This window comes from Prionailurus bengalensis, chromosome B4 (genome assembly GCF_016509475.1).
Source record: "Prionailurus bengalensis isolate Pbe53 chromosome B4, Fcat_Pben_1.1_paternal_pri, whole genome shotgun sequence".
Lineage (NCBI taxonomy): Eukaryota > Metazoa > Chordata > Mammalia > Carnivora > Felidae > Prionailurus > Prionailurus bengalensis.
In genome coordinates, this window is record NC_057358.1 from 121,205,356 (window position 1) to 121,223,563 (window position 18,208).

The 18,208-nt window shown below is 40.0% G+C and overlaps 1 protein-coding gene across 3 annotated transcripts in view; it reads left to right on the top strand.

Annotated features, from left to right (window-relative positions):
* The window catches only part of ANO4 (anoctamin 4), a 422,446-nt gene that overhangs the window by 22,106 nt on the left and 382,132 nt on the right, over positions 1-18,208 (top strand). The window lies entirely within an intron of this gene.

Genomic DNA, 18,208 nt, shown 5'->3' on the forward strand with positions numbered 1-18,208 from the left:
AACTGACTGAGCTACCCAGGTGCCCCTATAAACAAGAGAAATTTATGTCTCACAGTTGTGGAGGCTGGAGGTTTGAGATCAGGGTGCCAACATGGTCAGATGTGGGCCCTTCGTCGGGTCTCAGACTTCTTATAGTTTTCTCATATGGTGGAAGGGGTGGAGGATCTCTTTGGGGTCTCTTTTATAAGAACACTAAATCCATTCCTGAGGGCTCCACCCTCATGACTTAAGCATCTCCCAAAGACCCCATCTCCTGATACCATCACATCAGGTATTAGGATCTCAATATATGAATTTGGTGGTTGGTGTGTGTGTGTGTGTGTGTGTGTGTGTGTGTGTGTGTTGGAAAAAAAATTAAAAGAATAGTAGTATTTTGAGACATGTAAAAGTTACATGAAATTCAAATTTGATTGTTCATATATAAAGTTTTATTGGGACATAGCTGCACTCATTTGTTTATGTATTGTCTCTGGCTGCTTTCGTGTGACAATGGCAGAACTGACGTAATTGTGACAGAGACTGTATGGCCTGCAAAGCCTAAAATATTTACTGTCTGGCCCTTTGCAGAAAATGTTTGCCAGTTGCTCATCTACATGATCTTTTGGAGTCATGACTTAAACAATAAAGGCAGGAAAAATGCTCACAACATATTGCCTTAAAATTTATCACTTGAAATGAGTTACAGAAAATTTTATGCAAGGATAACCAGTTGTTTTTATTTCTAAAGTCTAAGTTGGAAGTTTAAATCATGAAAAATCTATCATGCTACATTTTTCTTCTATAGATATAGCACTTAGAAGTAATGGTTTAGTTGGACAAATCCAGTGTGTAATTCCTGTTCTGGGAATAAGTCTTTTGAACCTTAACAGTCACAAGGACACTGAACAATTCACAAATGCTGCCACCTAGAGGTGAGATGCTGATGTTGCAGAAGTTCCAGATTATCAAAAGCAATCTCTAAAAGCAGTAAATGCGGACTTCACTAAATGTGAAGGATCACCATTGAACTTCTTAAAAATGAGGATTCCTGGGCCCCTCCAGGGGATGCCGTGTCCATGGCACAAAGTGGGCTTCAGCCGTCTGCACTGGGCAGGCTGCTCTCTTCTGAGATTTTGGTTTCTGAGGTTCCTATATATACCTTGGGGGACACCCTCCAAAGTGTCTTTGGTTAAGTGGATTGATGGTATTACAGAGCATTGAATAATATTTGCATTCCATTAGCTCTGCCATGGCAAAGCAAACTATCTTTCCAGTTGTCCTGATTGAGGGTCAATTTGAGAGTAGAAAAATCATGATCTGGGCTGAACTTTGAAATCTCTAGGGTTTTGATATTATCATGAATGAAAACTGACTCTGCTTGCTTTTAAAATTTAATAAAATCTGAAGTTAAGAAATGAAGTGTTGTTGCCTTTGGCCAGGGTAGCTGCAGGCTTCTGGCATTTCTTGGCAAAGAGGAGTGTGAAATGGCAGCTGCCACATTAACATTTTATCACGTTTCTCTGTGAGTTGACTTTTTTCTTTCCACAGAGCACCATACTCAGAAGCAATCCAATTTCTAGAAGAGGTTTCTATTTTTACCTTGCAGATTTTCAAAAACAAATTAAAAGTGCATAGTTTTCTTCATTCCTGGGAACTTTCCATTAGCAATAAAATACTGAGTTTTTCCAAGCAACTGTTTATTATTTTTATTTGTATACTTATAAAGTTAGCCTGAGCATTTAAAGATATATTAAACAAGCATGTAGTATTTTATTATAGAAAATTGTAGATGCTGGGACCTCCTGTAAGTCTCAGTTATGATTATATGTGGGTTAATTATTATATTTATTTGCTTTTTTACAGAAATTTATTGATTTTAATGTGTATTTTCAGTGTGAAAGCACCCAGTTTCCTTTCTCCGTCCTTCCTGTTTTTTTTTTTTAAATAAGGTTGATATTATTACTTATCTATATTTTAGTTTTTGCTTCTCTTACTAGTTTGAAGAGATCTCTGGGGTGAGGTAAACAGTTCAGCTTTACCAGAATTTCCTGAAGATTCCACATTTTGCTAGACCCCTCCTCACACTTGTAAGATATCTTTCTTCTGTGCAAACGGCAGGTCTGATGTGGAGGAGCTCACAAATTTTAGTCACAAAATCACTCTGTACTTGTTTATTGATTGTTGTTTTCTTATGTTTAAGAATTTCACCAGACTTCTTTATTTATTAATTAAAAAAAACTATTCTTTTTTTAAAGTTTATTTATTTTGAGAGACAAAGTGCGAGTGGGGGAGGAGCAGAGAGAGACAGAGAGAGAATCCCAAGCTGGCTCCACACTGCTAGTGCAGGGCTTGAACCCATGAACCATGAGATCATGACCTAACCTGAAGTCAGATGCTTAACCAACTGAGCCAGCCAGGCGCCCCTTCACCAAACATATTTAAAAATAACGTTTCCATTTATAAACCTCACCACTCTACAGTTCTAGAAACAACTAAAAAAACCCAGAATTCTCATTTTATTGAGCTGTTCTTACTCTTGCCACCACACTATGCTATCATCCTTTCCCTTCATTTGCATGGCTAACTTGCACATTAGGTTCTCTTGATTTGACTACACTTAACCCTACCTGCCACCTTGCACAGTGAACAACCTGCGAAACTGCATGGTGGCCCTGGACATGGCACTCCTTCCTCATGGTAGAGGATGTTTTACTCAGTAAATAAATTGTAGCAGGTTCAGTTGGAAAAACAGTCTCTATTGTCTGGCTGGCTTTAACCATTCATCCTTCTATCCATACATCCCTCTGATCCCACTCTGTTCTGTGTACTATGATAAGTCCTCGGAATAGAAAACTGAATAGGGCATCACTCCTAGGGAGCTCAAAGTCTACAGAACGAAGTATATAAGTAAATCAAGTATTTTAATTCAGTGTAGTAAGTGCTAAGATAGAAAATTTCACATTAGGTGATCACATACACATTTTTGTTATTGAATTATTTTATTAATATACTATTAAGGTACAAATAATAGAGTATTAAAATATGCTATTCCAAAAAAATGTAACATTAAAATATATTAGTAAAAATACATTGAGTACAAAAGATGTTATTAAATTATTTCCTCAATTAAAAGAAGATCAATTGGGGAGAACCATAGGAGGAAAGTCTGGAAACTGGTTCTGTCTCAGATATTCAATGTAGGTTTGATACCCGTTTTTGATGATCAAGCTTTACAATTTTCTTTACCACCAGCACATGACTTACATTTTTGGTCATTCCCTGGCATCAGCTGACTCTCAGTCACTTTCTCCCATTGTATTCATATCCTAGCTGCGTGCTCATGACTCCAAAGTGCCATTGCCATATCTGATTTCCCTGCCAGGCTTTAAAGATGTATTTACAACTGCCTTCCAGAACTTTCAGCCTGGATATATCCCAGACATCTAAAAACTACACGCTACAAAAGGAACTTTCTTCTGATAGCTCTCTGAATTGAATTTCTTACTCTGTTTAATGGTGTCACAGTCTGTCCAGACTCCCAAGCCAAAAAGTCAGTGTCCTCATGCTCAACACTGTGCTGGCTATCGGCCTCCACAGCCAGCTGGCTAACACATTCATTATGTTTACCTTAGATATATCTCTAATCTAGAACATCCTCATCATCCTTATTAATACTATCTCAGCTCAAACTCTCCTCATCTCTACCTAGACTAGTACAGCAGTCTTATACCAGCCTCCCTACATCTTAATTCTTCCATGTCCACAAGATTCACTTTTCCAAATTTATCTCTTTGTCTCTCTTTCTGTCTTCCTGTCTTCCTCCCTCCCTCTATTACTACCCTCCCCTGCCACCCATGAAAACCTCTGTTGCCTCCCCATTGGCAACAGAATAAAGTCTAAACGCTTCATATATGGTACTTGAGGGCCTTCCTAACTGGCTTTAACTGATGCCCTAACATCTCACCACTGTCTTCAGATGTATCCACACAGTAGTTATACATAATTCTTTACTGTTCCATTAAGATCCTGATTTTGCACATGCTGTGCCATTTGAGTGGATACCCTTCCTTACACTCTCCTAGAAATTTTTTTCTTCAAACCTACCTAAGAGGTGACTTCCTCTGTGAGTTCTTTTCCTTTTCCCCTCAGCATATTTAATTATTCTTTCCATTTCCATTGGCAATTCCTATTGACATCTTGAATTCTGCTCTTGTTAGACTGTTTTCTTTTCATGTATGGCTGGACAACTATATGTAAAGTTCTTGAAATGAGAATTAGTGTCTTAATTATGTATTTGTTTGGTCAGTGTAGAGCCTGAAATATAGTTAGCATATTTTGTATGACCATTTCAACTGCAGATTAGACAGTTGAAGAGAGAATTAGGCCTAGAAGATAGAGCCGAAGGAATTACCCCCAAGTGCAGGATAGAGAGATAGGAGGTAGGAAAAACAAGAAAGAGGAGGTTGAAATATAGAAGACAGAATGAGAAAGTCCAATATAAATTTAATAGAAATCCTGTTTTGGATTAAGAGAATAGAAAGAATGGAGAGAGATAGAATATTAAAAAAAAAGAAAATGAGAAGTTTCCAGAATTGATTCAAGAAACACAATGAGTGCCAAGCAGAATAAGTAAAACTAAATCCACATATTATAAACATATCATGGTGAGTCAGCAAAACACAAAGAGAAAAATATTAGAATTCTAAGGGAAAAAAACAGATTTCCTGCAAATGAGAAATAAACTGAGAATAAACTTTCCAACAATAATGCTAAAGGCCAGAAGACAGTGGACTGGTATCTTAAAAGTGCTGAAGGAATAACAGTCAGTTCAGAATTCTAAGTCCAGTTAAGTGATTATTGAAGAAGGAGGTCAGCATAAGAACATTTTTGGGAAAAGATTAGGAAAGTATACCCAGTGCACACCTACTGAAATAATGACTGAAAAGTCTATTTTGGAAAAGAAGGAAACTGAACCTAGAAGAAAGGACTAAGATGAAAGAAATAAGGGGAAAATGCATATATACATATATACATATATATACATATATATGTATATATGTAAATATCTATATATCTATATCTATATCTATATCTATATCTATATCTATATCTATATCTGTATCTATATTTATATCTATATCTATGTCTATATATATTTGTGTTTTTTTAATTCCAAAAGATACCTCTAGAACCTCTTGAATAGTTTTTAACCAAAAATGATTTTACCTCATGGTGGACATTTGGCAATTTCAGGAGATATTTTTGGTTGACACAAGTGGGCAGGAGGTATGACAGACATCCAGTGGGTAGAGGCCAGGAATGCTGCTAAGCATCCTGCAGTGCATGTGACATGGTCCCGAACTCATTGTTTCATGTTCACCACTAATTCTTAATGCTACTTTCTCCCTTGGAGTTTCTCTTCCTGTGTGTTACACCTTATCCTAGCAGTGGGCCCTGCCTTTGTGGCATTTCCAGGGTTCTGTTCTCTCTGCTCTATCTGGGCCTATCCTTGATAAAGTATGCCTTTGGCATTTTTGATTTTCCCTTTTCCATATTTCTTTGTGTCTTTTAACTATTCCTAAATCTTATCTCGTGCCAAACCTAGACCTTTTCTCTTTTTGTTCCTTTATATCAGTTTTTCACCCTTGGCATTATCGACATTTTAGAGTTGAGTAATTCTTTGCTGTGGGGCTGTCCTGTGCACTGTAGATGTTTAGCAGCATCGCTGGCCTCTACTCAAATGGCTGCTAGTTGTGACAACCAAAAATATCTCCAAACATTGCCAAATGTCCCCGGATGGATGGTGCAAAATTGCCCCCAGTTAAGAACCACTGATTTACACCAATTAATCTGGTCCTGTTCTCTGGAGTTCTGCTTAGTAGGAGTATTCTGATAACCTAATTGTTGAGAATGTGTTTGTAGGTTATAATGACTTTTAGCTTATATTTAACAAGAGCCTTTTGTGAACTGTATCCTAGTCAGAAGCATGGAGGGGATTTCCTTCCAAAGAGGGAGATTTACCCCCAAGTTTAAGGTGACACCTTTGTACTTGCCTACTGGCTCCCAGTTTGCAGTCCTCTGAGATTATGTCATAAATCAGAACTTTTCCATTTTTGTCCAAGACCATTGGTAATCTGCCTTCACACACAGGAATAAGCAAGAACTCATTCCTTGTGTGTTGTGGCCTCCTTCTTCCCCTCTTATGTTATGCCACTTTCCCCCTAGTGGGCTCCTAGTAGAGTTGGGTCTTAGAAAGAGATTCTTAATGAATTCCAAACACTCCTTATGGATTTTAAATATGTTCCTCATTTGTGAAAGGAAAGGAAGATGTGAAATGACTATTTTCTGTTTCAGATTGGTGATCATTTCCCAAGAGTCTTGCTTTTACCTGTGTACCTATAATCTAAGCACAGCACTATGTCTTGCTATAGGATGGAAGGTGTTCTCTTACCTTTCCCAGTGACCTCGTGGGGCTTACCAGTGCTTCTGTATGTGTGAGCTCTGAAAACTTGAGATATGACAAACTATGGTGATGCCAGGGATTTGCCTGAAGATATGGAGTACTTTAGAAGAGCTCTCTATTTAATAGCATGAATTTAATTTCTTTCAACAAATTGTGGCCAGATACATTCAGAATTGATGCTGAAGGAAACAGGGGAGTTCTAAATTTCAGAGGTAAGGTGCCACAAAAAGTGACCCTGCAACTTGAGCTACTGGTATGACCATGAGAGTAATCTGACCCAGCTGGGACATCAGTGGTCTCCCTTTTAGAGATGCCCAGAAATGCTCACTGGCCTGCCCCTGCTTGCATACTGTGTGCCCAGTCAGTCTAAAGCCAAAATGTCTGCTTGAGTGTTAGCCCAGCTCAATTCATGGTACAGAGTAATGGGAGGACATCTACAAAAAACAGGACAATATAGATTAGACACCAGTTTCTAAGCTATTATATTTTGAAAAGGTGAAGGAGGTCAAAAGAAAGGAAAGAACAAAAGAAGGAAAGAAAGAGGATTTCTTGTGCACGACATAGAGTTGGGTCTTATGTTTTTATCCATTCTGACAATCTGTCTTTTAAGTGATATATTAGACCATTCACATTTAAAATGATTATTGATATAGTTGGATTAATATCTACCATGTTTATAGCTGCTTTCTAGTCATTGCATTTGTTCATTGTTTCTTTTTTCTCCCTTTTTCTGCCATCTCTGGCTTTAATTGAATTTCTTATATGATTTTTTTTTTTTATTTTAGAGAGAGGGAGCGAGAGAGCATTCAAGTGGGGGAGAGTAGCAGAGGGAGAGAGACAGAATCTTAAGCAGGCTCCAGGCCCAGCACAGAGCCCAGCACAGATGTGGGGCTCGATTCCATGACTCTGGAATGATGATTTGAGCTGAAATCAAGAAACGGATGCTCATCTGACTGAGCCACCAGGCACCCCACCATATGAATCTTTTTTAGTGGAATGGGAATCTACCTGCTTCTCTCTCTGCCTTAACAGTCTTTCCTTTTGTTAAAATGTCCCTGAAGAAGTGTTTTAACTTTAATCTTAAACTATGGAAAAAATTTCCTGGTAAGGTTTATATGAAATGTGGGTCTGATGGTTAACCTACTTAAGTTGGGTAGTTATAACAAGTAAAATCACTTGTTCTGGCTTTTGGAAGGTGATGTGAATACTGGCTGGATAGAGGATGTCACAGAAAAAGAGCAGCCATTTGAGTAGAGGTTGTTTAGGTGAGGGACCAGTGTTTTAGGCAGTGGGCAGTGTACAGATTCCAGGGCAGCTGGGAGTAGCTGTATCCTTCATATTCAAGGTTGAGTACAGAATGCATTATCCACAGAGATACTCTTGCATGTGGTAGTTGGGTTCTCTTGGGCTATTACTCTGGTATTTCCAGGGTTTTTGTTTGTTTGTTTTTTGTTTGTTTGTTTTTGGCATTCCATGAGCTAATTGACATTTGTGATCAGGTCCAGAACCTTAACCACCACGTATATGCCACTTCTCCGAGAAAAACTGACATCATTAGGGGACCACCTGCACTTTAGAACAAAGAGGATCATCGGAAATGTTCATTTGACAAGAGAATTGGCTAAGATAAATAAATCACTGAACTTCCTTCAAGTTTCCTAATTTCCCTTCGTTCTCTTAAATTTGGCTATATTGTTCTTTTCAGAATTCAAGGCCATATCCATCATTTAATTTGTGATTCTAGCACAATCCTGTTAATTCCTTCTCTGCGTGTGGTGGTTATTTAGCTTTAGAAGATTGAAGACACCAGTGAATCAGGGAATGATTAATGGCACATGAGGACAAAGTCAATTAAATGATGCAGCTCTGAAGTTACTGGAGGATTTCTGATACAAGAAATTGAAAAGTTTGATTTAAAGCTGTATTAAATCTGATTTATAAAGAATGATCTATTTTAGAATCAAAGGCATTCAGATACTTGAATAAAGTCATCCATTCATCTAGTTATCTAAACTCTTGCTACTCAAAGTGTGGTCCTCAAGAGATAAGAGGGCTTGACTGAAATTGAGAAATATAATTCAAAAGGAGTGGGTGTGATGGACATTTTAGAGATAGCTTCAGTGGGGCTTGTGATTAATGGATGTGGTATGTGAGTGAGTGGAGATCCCAAGTATTTCCATAAGGTCAAAATATGATGAAGCTTTATGGTTTAGACCAGTGGTTTTTAAACTTTAATGTGAATAAAAATCACCTAGAGATCTTGTTAAACTGCAGATCCTCATTTAGGAGGGGTGTGTGTGGCATGAGATTCTGCATTTCTAACAAGTTCCTGTGTGGTGGTTGTGGAGCTTGGAATGTAGTGTGAGATGCAGATAACAATATTATACCGAAGAATGTATGGTTACCAGCAGGCGGATACTATGGAGGAAAGTGATCTTAAAGATCGTTGGTAGTATTGTTTTGATGAAAACATGCTTCTAAGTTCCCAAAAGAGCACTCTGCAAAAACATTTGCCTTACCACCAGCTGTAAGTGGAAGGTCTGCTTGTGATGGGAAAATTATTATTTATACCTCTGAGGTATAAATGTTCTAATTTTTTCATATACATTGTTTAGATACTAAAAATCAAACAAAAAACCCAACAACCATGGTATTGACTTGGGAGGGAGCTTAGTTATCTTGATTTGGGTTCCCTGGGAAATAGATTCTGAGCCAGAGATGTACATGTAAGAAGTTTATTGGGGAGAGCCCTTGGGATCAATGTGTATGTGTGTATGTGGTTGGTGGGGGAAGGGGGGTGATGGAAAGGTGGAGGATTAGGCAGAGAGAGGATCTGGGCTGTGACGATGTACAACAGCCTCAGGCCATCATAAAATTGAAATGCAGAGCTGGGATGTCCCTTCAAAATTGTCCCACCATGGGGTTTTTGGAGCCTCCCATCATGGCCTGAATGTAACCTGCTACAGGGAAGGCGGGGAATGACCTGGAGAAATTCTCTTTGAGAGCAAGGCCCAGAGGGAGACTCAGCTGAGAGCCATAAAGCACTAACACTAGCAGCAGCTGGGAGAGTGACATGGCACAGGCTAGCATCCACCACGTTGGCTAGTTGAAATGAAGTTGGGAAGAGGATATAAATGGGAAGGTGAGGCGGAGGAACCCTGGAACTCTCAAGCCCCGGGAAGGGTAAGTCTCCTCAGACCTTGGTGGTGGAAGGGGAGGAGATAACTGGCTACTTGTTTGAGTGCTGAGTTGAAGTCCGTTAGGAGTTTTGAGATATGGCTCATCAGAGTTCATCCAGCAAGTTTGTGGACACAGGGAGACTTGTAAATCATTTTAAAAGCGAAGACCCAGGTAGAGGGGTCAGGGCTCAGTTCTGTGGATAAAGACGTCGAGCATCTGGGCAGGTTTTCTGAGCACCTGGATTCAGATTCACTTTGTTATGAGTTCACCTTGTTATGAGGGTATATGTTTGGAAACTTTGTACAGTTTTTGTCTTTTTCGGGAAAATGACTCAGCTGACTTAAGGTTGTAATTGGAGACTGGGAGAGTTGGCTGTTCTTTTCTCATCAGAAGCAGTGATTCATATTCATTTATTCAACAGTTGTTCATCGAGTGCCTACCACGTGCCAAGCACTGCATCAGGTGCTGGGTATACTGTGCTGAACCCAGATAGGGTCCCTTTCTTTATGGAATGATAGTGATGCAGGCTAGTGGATGCAACAGATATTAAAGAATCACACAAATAACATTTGGTTAGCTCAGTGAAAGAAAAAAAAAACCACTAATTAGGGATTTCTCGCGGGCGGTGCTGGCCGGGTGCAGCGCAGCGCTAGCCCGTGTTCAGGCAGCGTGGGCGACATCGGGGGCTCGGGGACTCGGTGGTGGCTGCGGCGGGCTGGCTGCGGGGAAGCGTGGCGTGGGCGGCGCCGAGGGCTCCGCGGGGGAGGCGGCGGCGGCGGCGGCGGCGGCGGCGGGCGCCCGAGCGCAGCGCACCCTGCAGGGCCACCGAGGGCGAGCCCGGCCACCTGGCGGCGCAGTTGGATCCCAGCTCCTGCAGCGGGTGCTGCGTTTACTGGCCCCAAACAAACAAAACCGAAACCTTACTAGGAAGTCTATCAAGAGGGTGTTTACTTTAGATTTTGGAAACGGGTGCAGTCTCTGTGGCAGCAGGTTGAGCGCCATCTCCAGGATGCGTTGGAACTGGTGGAGATTATAGCGGGAATATGGAGACCAAAGACCTGGCTTCTCTCCCACGCTGTCACGTATGACCTACCTTCCCACGAAGGGCTTGACCTCTTTGAGCCTTGACTTCATCTGTGCAACGGTGCTCTTATGAGACTCAAATGAGGTACGGTAGACAAAAGTGTTTAAAATCCGAAAACGTGAGTGAAAGCTGCTCTTAATTACTCTGGCCCATTGATTCTTTCTCTTCTCTCTTTTAAAAAATTTTAAAAATGTTATTTATATTTGACAGAGACACAACAGAGTGTGTGAGCAGGAGGAGGGCAGAGAGAGGGAGACAGAATCTGAAGTGGGCTCCAGGCTCTGAGCTGTCAGTGCAGAGCGGATGCGTGGTTGAACTCACCAAGGGTGAGATCATGATCTGAGCTGAAGTATGACACTCAACCAACTGAGCCACCCAGGTGCCCCTTTTCTTTTTTTTCTTACCTGACTCCTCACTTCTCCTGGGGTGTGCTTGGATGCAGAGTTTGATGGGTTGTAAAATGCTATTTAGCTACTTTCTTTGAACTTGTGGCTTTTTTTTTTTTGACTCTTACCTAAAGTGAGAAATACTTTTGTATTGTGATCTCCCCCTCCCCCCATCTCCCGTGAAAAATGTTGCAGAAAATACTTAGCCTTATTTGTCATAAGCTCAGGTGTTTTTCATTCCATTCGTCCCCCAAAAAGTGCTCATCAATATCCATTAAAGTGATGTTATTGCCTACTAATGAGTTACAACTTCTACATTGAACAATATTATTATCTTTAATCCTTCTGAAACAATATAGGGATCGTAGGAAAAATTTTTTCTGGGGTATGTGTGAGGTCTATTGTACAAAGAAATTATTTCTTTCTGAAGACTGGTTAATAATGTACCTTCAATCCTGTATGATGCCTGTGGCAAGGGGACTGTCTCAAAGCTGGATGCCTCAGAGGGGCTCTATGTTCCCTGAAGTTTCCAACAGTGTTGAGTCAACAAAGAACTGTGGCAAAGAATCTTGTTTCAGTTGACCATTACCACAATAATACTGTATATCAAGCAACTGTAAAACTTCAGTGGCATATGATGCTAAGCATTTACTTGTGCATCTGGGATTAGGTGGCTCGGTTGATCTGTGTGGGCCTCATTCAGTGTCTTGAAGGGCTATTGGCTGATCCAGGCTGGCCTGACCTGGATCAGCTGGATGATTCTGTTCTGCTCCACAAGTATTTTATCCTCCAGTAGGTTAGCGCTGGAATGCAGTCATGCAAGAGAAAGCTTTGCAGGCAAGCTTATGCTGGCAACATACTTGCTCATATCCCATTGACCAAACCATGCTAAATGGCTGAGCCCAGTTAAGGACGGGGCAGAATGTCTGTCATTGGGAGGCACTGCAAAGTTACATAGCAAAAGGATGTGGACTTAGGGAAGGGTAAAGAATTAGAGCCAATGACACCATTTGTCACGGTTGATCTCACACACATTGTTTCCTTGACTCAAAGGAGGCTTTTTTTCTCAAGTAGGTCTTAGATCTCAGTCCGTGGGGCTGAGCTAGCGATATTTGAGAGAGACACCATGCTGTCCTCCTCTTACCCTGGTTATTTTGTCTTCCTTTTACCTAAACTTCCTTGTAGAAGCTCCTCCTTTCCAGTGCCACCTTAAGAAAGTAGATGCTTGAAGATTGCATGTTCTGCCAACATGAAATGTGCCTGGGGCTGAGTCCTAGCTGTGGGCCTAACTGAGATTAATCTACAATGCACACCACTGTTTTTGCTCATTTTCCCCAGTTCTTCCTAGGAAGATATTGATGCTATTGTATTATGGTATTTTGAGCTGATTTATGAAATTAGGGATCTCAATGAGAGATTCTAATGAGCAAAGCTGCCAATAGTGTATGTTGAAATACTGTCTTTTGTCTCCAATTTTTCCTGAGACTTCGTTCTGAATTTCTTGCTGTCTACTGGACATCTTTACCTTCATGTTTCCACAAACACCTGTCTAAACCACTTCCTGTTTCAACAAAATTCATCACTCTCCATCCTGTTTCTCAAAGAGTAAAAAGTCCTCTTTAACCCCTCATTTACAGTCATGATCTGCCAGTTGTTCTTTCATGAATAATAATGCAGGCATCATTATTCAATCAGACACAATATTGTTCTTGGATCACTTATGGACCAGGTTCCCTGTTAAGCACCAGGGATGTAGGAGTCACTAAGACAGGACTCTTCTTTGAAGCACAGCATCAGTTCAGAAGGAGGTGAATTGTCAACACATAGTCCATGATCTGACATAGCACTATGAACAAAATTTCTTCCATTTTTTTTCCCATATTGTTCATTAATTCTTGCTCATTCTGCCTCAGAAATGTACCTCAAATCTACCCTTTTCTCTTCACTCTTGTCACTTTCCTTGCCATGGATTGAAGCTCTCTTGACTGGGACAGTAGCCTCCTGGATGGCCTCCTGGCCTTGACTCTCTTCTCAATCTGTTCTCTTTCCTCAGCTACTGATTATCATTGGCTAAAACATTGATCCCAACATTCCATTACTTGACCTGAAAACCATCAGTGGATTTTGTATTTCTACAATAAGTAGAACATGGAATTATATAACCCAGCAATTCCACTCCTAGGTACATATCCAAAATTGAAAACTGGTGTTCAAACAAAAACTTGTACAACAATGCTCACAGCAAAATATTCACAATAGCCAAAAGGTGTAAACAGTCCAAATGTCAATTTACTGATGGATAAGCAAAATATGGTATACTCATACAATGGAACATTATTCAGCCATAAAAAATAATTAAGTACTGATATATGCTACAACATAGATGAGCCTTGAAAACATTGTGCTAAAAACAAAAGAAGCTGAACACAAGAGGCCATATATTTTATGATGCCATTTATGTGAAATATTCAGAATAGGCAAATCTGTAGGGACAGAAAGATGATTAGTGGTTGTCAGGGACTACGGGGAAGGGGAAAATGAGGAGTGATTCCTTAATGTATATAAGGTTTCCTTTTGGAGGGCTGAGAGTTTTCTGGAACTGGATAGTATGGTTGCACAGAATTATGAATATACTAAATGTTTCTAATGATAAATCTATTGTAATAATAAATTTAAAAAATGCAAAGTATCGGTGGTCCCTGACCACTGATAATTTGAGTCTGAATTTTAGAGTGTGGGGTTTAAGACTCTCATGCTCTTGCCTGGCCTATCTTCTTGGCTGTGTTGCCTCCAAAGATCCTGTGTTCCAGCCCTGCTGGTGTATTGTAATGTCTTCCCGCCTTTTTATGCTGAACTCTTACCTGGAGTGCCCTGTTCTTCCTTCTTTTCTCCCTGATACAATTTAAAATCTGGATCAAATACCACTTCTCTGTGAGGGCTACCTCATGCTCCTTCCTCTGTTTTCCCATAGCGCCCTATTCAGACAGTTAACCACAGTGACTTCTAGTTGAGTGTATATCCTCACCCTGAGCCATGCATGAGGGGAAAATGTCTGATTTGAATCCCTATGCCTTGGACAGTAAGTGATACATAATTGTCGATCAATATTTGTCAAATTAAATGGTTTGGTTGTTAAAGTCTTAGTTCTGTCCTTAAGCTAAGGCTGTATCCCTAATCCTTAATTTAAAACTTCTTTATAACAATCATAATACTTGGATTACAAGCGTCCTTGATCATCTTCATCTAATTACAATTAATAGACCTAACCTTAAATTTCTTCCCAGTTTATTGGCACCTGCTCAACACAATGATTTGTTTTCTTGGCTGTTTGAACACTCACTTTGCTCTTGCCTGCTCTCAAATTTGCTGATTTTGCAGCTGATGTACCTCCCTTCCCTATGCAGAGAAGTCTTTTGAAACCTTAACATTTAACCATTTTCCCTTTTCTGGGGAAAGTGTGACAGAGGAAAAATCTTTTATTATTTTAATCTATAACTCTTTTATCAGAGGATCATTTGGTCCTAGAATGTCGGTTTGCTAAGAGGAGTCTGAGTGGCAAAGCATGAAAAGAAATAGGGTAGTTTTCCCCACTTAATCCCAAGTCAGGGTTTCAAGTGTCATTAGTACTACTGTTACCATTTTATGAAGCCTTAGATGCCACTTCCTTACTAAATAAAATGCAACCACAAAGATTTGAAAGTTCCATCTAAGTGATTTTGGGTATTTTACATTATCCATCTGTACTGCTAGCTTTTCTCTCCCAGTTTTATTGGGATATAATTGATGTATGACATTGCATTAGTCTAAGGTGTATGACATAAGAATTTGTTACATGTATTCTGTAGATCACCTTTTCATTTTGTTGATGGCTTTCTTTGTGCAGAAGCTTTTAATTTGATGTAGTCCCACTTGTTTTTGCTTTTGTTGTCTTTGCAAATCCAAAAACCCAAAACGGTCATTGTCAAGACTGTTCAGGACCTTACCACCTCTCATGGTTTTTTTTCAAGAAATGTTATGGTTTGTACTCATAGCTTTGAATTTTCAACATAGTAAAGGCTATTGTAGCTAATACTTTTGAGTTGAAGATTCAGGATGAAACTGAAGGTGTCACTTTAATTTGTGCAAGAAAATTATTTTATAATGTGGTTTAGTGATGGAATAGGAATTGACCAGGAGGCCCAAAACTTAACAGGGGGCAGGAGAGCAGTTAGGTGATACCTCTTTTCACTCCACCCAACATTTGATTTCTTTTTTTTAAGTCTGTCTTGCATCTTGAGGGGAAAAAAATCGCTGTGTAAATTCAGTTGTACTACTTAGAAATATTTTCACCATTTGACTAAAACAGAATAGTAGCCAAAAAAAAAAAAAAATCTGAATTTTCAATTTGGTCTTACTTACCTGCTCTGGATATTTAAAAATAAAGTAGGGATGATGATAATACCATCATTGTATTTTTGTAAGGATTCAAAAAGTCAATCAACTTGAAGTTCTTAGAAAGGGCTGGCACCTAATTACTGCTATTTTCATGACCATAACTCTAGTTGGGTGCTTAATTCATCTAATAATTATTGAGCACCCCTTATGCATCTGCCATTGTGTCAAATAAAATGAAAATGTAGGGTCCCTGACCCCTTTGAAGCTTCTAGAAGAGACCATTATTACATAAATTGTTATGATTCATTGGAATACACTCCTCTCTCATCACCTCCTTCCCTCACACCCCTTCTTTGTTTCGTGGCTGCTCTTTGTAATACTGGGTTCTGTCCCTTTGGCCTTTTCAGGTACTTTACTTTCTTAGTTCCCCTTCTTTACAGTGAGAATATACATTCATTCATTATATATCTTATAAACAAAGAGACAAAACTCAATTCTCAATCTATAACAAAAATAAATTAAAAAAACCCAACAAAATAAGCAAAACCCAACTCAAAACTTGAATCTCCTCTAGCTACTGCCCAGTGTCCCAGCCAAACTTCATCCAAGAGAAAATAGAACTCCTTCTCCTCCCTCCCCTTTCCTTTTTAACCTCTTATTATTTAACTCTGTACCTGTCATCTCCCCTTACCCCTGCATGGGATATATTCTCAGGTCATCAGTGACCACCTAATTGTTAAACCCAGTAGATACTTTCCCATACTTATCTTTCCTCCTCTCTCTGTGGGATATTTCAACTCTTGGGAGATCTCCTCCTTAAAGCTCATTAGCCATGAGTTCTGTTCTACTTCTCTGTCCATCACTAGACCTTCTCCTCTATATGTCCCTTAAAAGACCGTCTACACCAAGAGTCTGCCCTTTGCCTCCTTTTTTACTCCATTTGCCCTTCCTGGTCTGTAGCCACAATTCCTATTTCACCTGAAGCCTGTATTTTAGGCTCAAATCTCTCACCTGACCCTTTCTGACTTCTTTCTTGACACATCCATATAGATGTCACACAGCACCATAACTCAGGTTAACCAAAAACCATCTTTTTGCCCCAAATTCTTATCCATCCTTTCTGTATTTTCTATCTTGTTGAATGCTCTGTTGTCTAAGCCAGAAAACTAGACTAATCCTAGGTTCTTTGCTCTCTCCTGTTGCCCACATTCAGGTGGTAAGTCTTGCTGAGTCTATCTCCTCCTCATCCCCACTCTCCCTGCCTGGGTCCAAACCTTGTTACCTTTGTCTGGACCATATTTAGTCCCTGGTCTTCCTTGGATTCTCTCCAGTCCATTCTCACATGGCTGTTGCCTTAATCTTTCTAAAGTACAGATTTTGGTTATATCACTCCATTTATAACTTTTGTGGTTCCCAGTTGTCTAGAGAATAAAGTTCAATCTCTTTAACCCTTCATGATTGGGCCTCTGCCTGTCTGTTTTCAATCTTATCTCTGATTACTCCTATACTCTTCTTCCCCTGGTTTAGCTATGAAGGTAAGCCTGATTGTGAGGGCCTTGAGTGTGGTATGCCAAGAACCTTGACCTTATGGAGGATGGGGTCACTGCAAACTTTGCATGTGAGGAAGATGAATTTCAGAATTGAAAGAAGCCATTGAAGGCCACCGAGTCTACTCCATTAATTCCTGATAAGTAGATGTCTATTCTCTGAACACAGATCCCTAACCTGCCCCCTGTTCTTTGTTCTCATTTATGAAATGGGAACAGTACCGGCTTTTATACAAGCATATTGTGAAGTTGAAAATTACCTTAAATTCATCAAAGAGGACCATCTCACCTTTCTCTTCCATTCCTTTTTCTTTATGGTTTATGCCACACTTTTTCCTTCCCTGTGTGTCTTTATCCATCTAGGATCTTACTCTTTTTGCTCTTTTGCACTGTCCATGTACTTCAATCAGTGCATATCTATTTTCCACTCCCTCAAGGACTATGGATTTTCATATAAAGGAAAATAATAAAACACCCAAGAGTCCTCAGATCACATTATACCTGGGAATGTCCTAGATGAGGCTTTTATGGATCTGAGATTGACGGTTGAGGGCCTTGCCTTGGACCCTTCCTTTTTCAGCCTGGAGTTCATCTGCTCTGAAATCTTTGTCCCAGAACTGCTCTGTTTGTGGAAAGACCCTGGCCCCAGAGTCACCTGCCCTTGTTCCTGGCTCATTCAGGATTAGAGGCAGGTTGACATTGAACTGTACTTGGAGGTGAGTTGTTAGTGCAGATGGTGACCTCAGAGTGGGATACTTGCCATGTGGTCAGTGTCTGAGAGCAGATGGGCCCTTCTTTACCAGCTGACACTTGAGTCCTCCTCAAAGGCACACCATACAAGTGGAGCGAGTGGGTCTGGAGCCGGCAAGACAAGGAGGCAGATGCCAGCATTCTAACAGTCCTATCTGGAGAGAGCTGTAGGGTATGTGCCCTTAGGGGCAGGTCAAGAATTTGTTTCCTCACAGATAAGTTACTCCTAAATTTTGTGACTCATGACAGCTACCACTTCTATCCCTGTAAGTAGTTCACCACGTGCTTTCACATGCATGCTCTTCTTTGATGTTCACATTGACACTATAAGGCATATATTAGTTTCCTATAATTGCTGCAACAAATTGCCACAAACTTAATGGCATAAAATAACAGAAATTTGTTCTCTCACAATTCTGGAGGCCGGAAAATTGAAATCAGTATA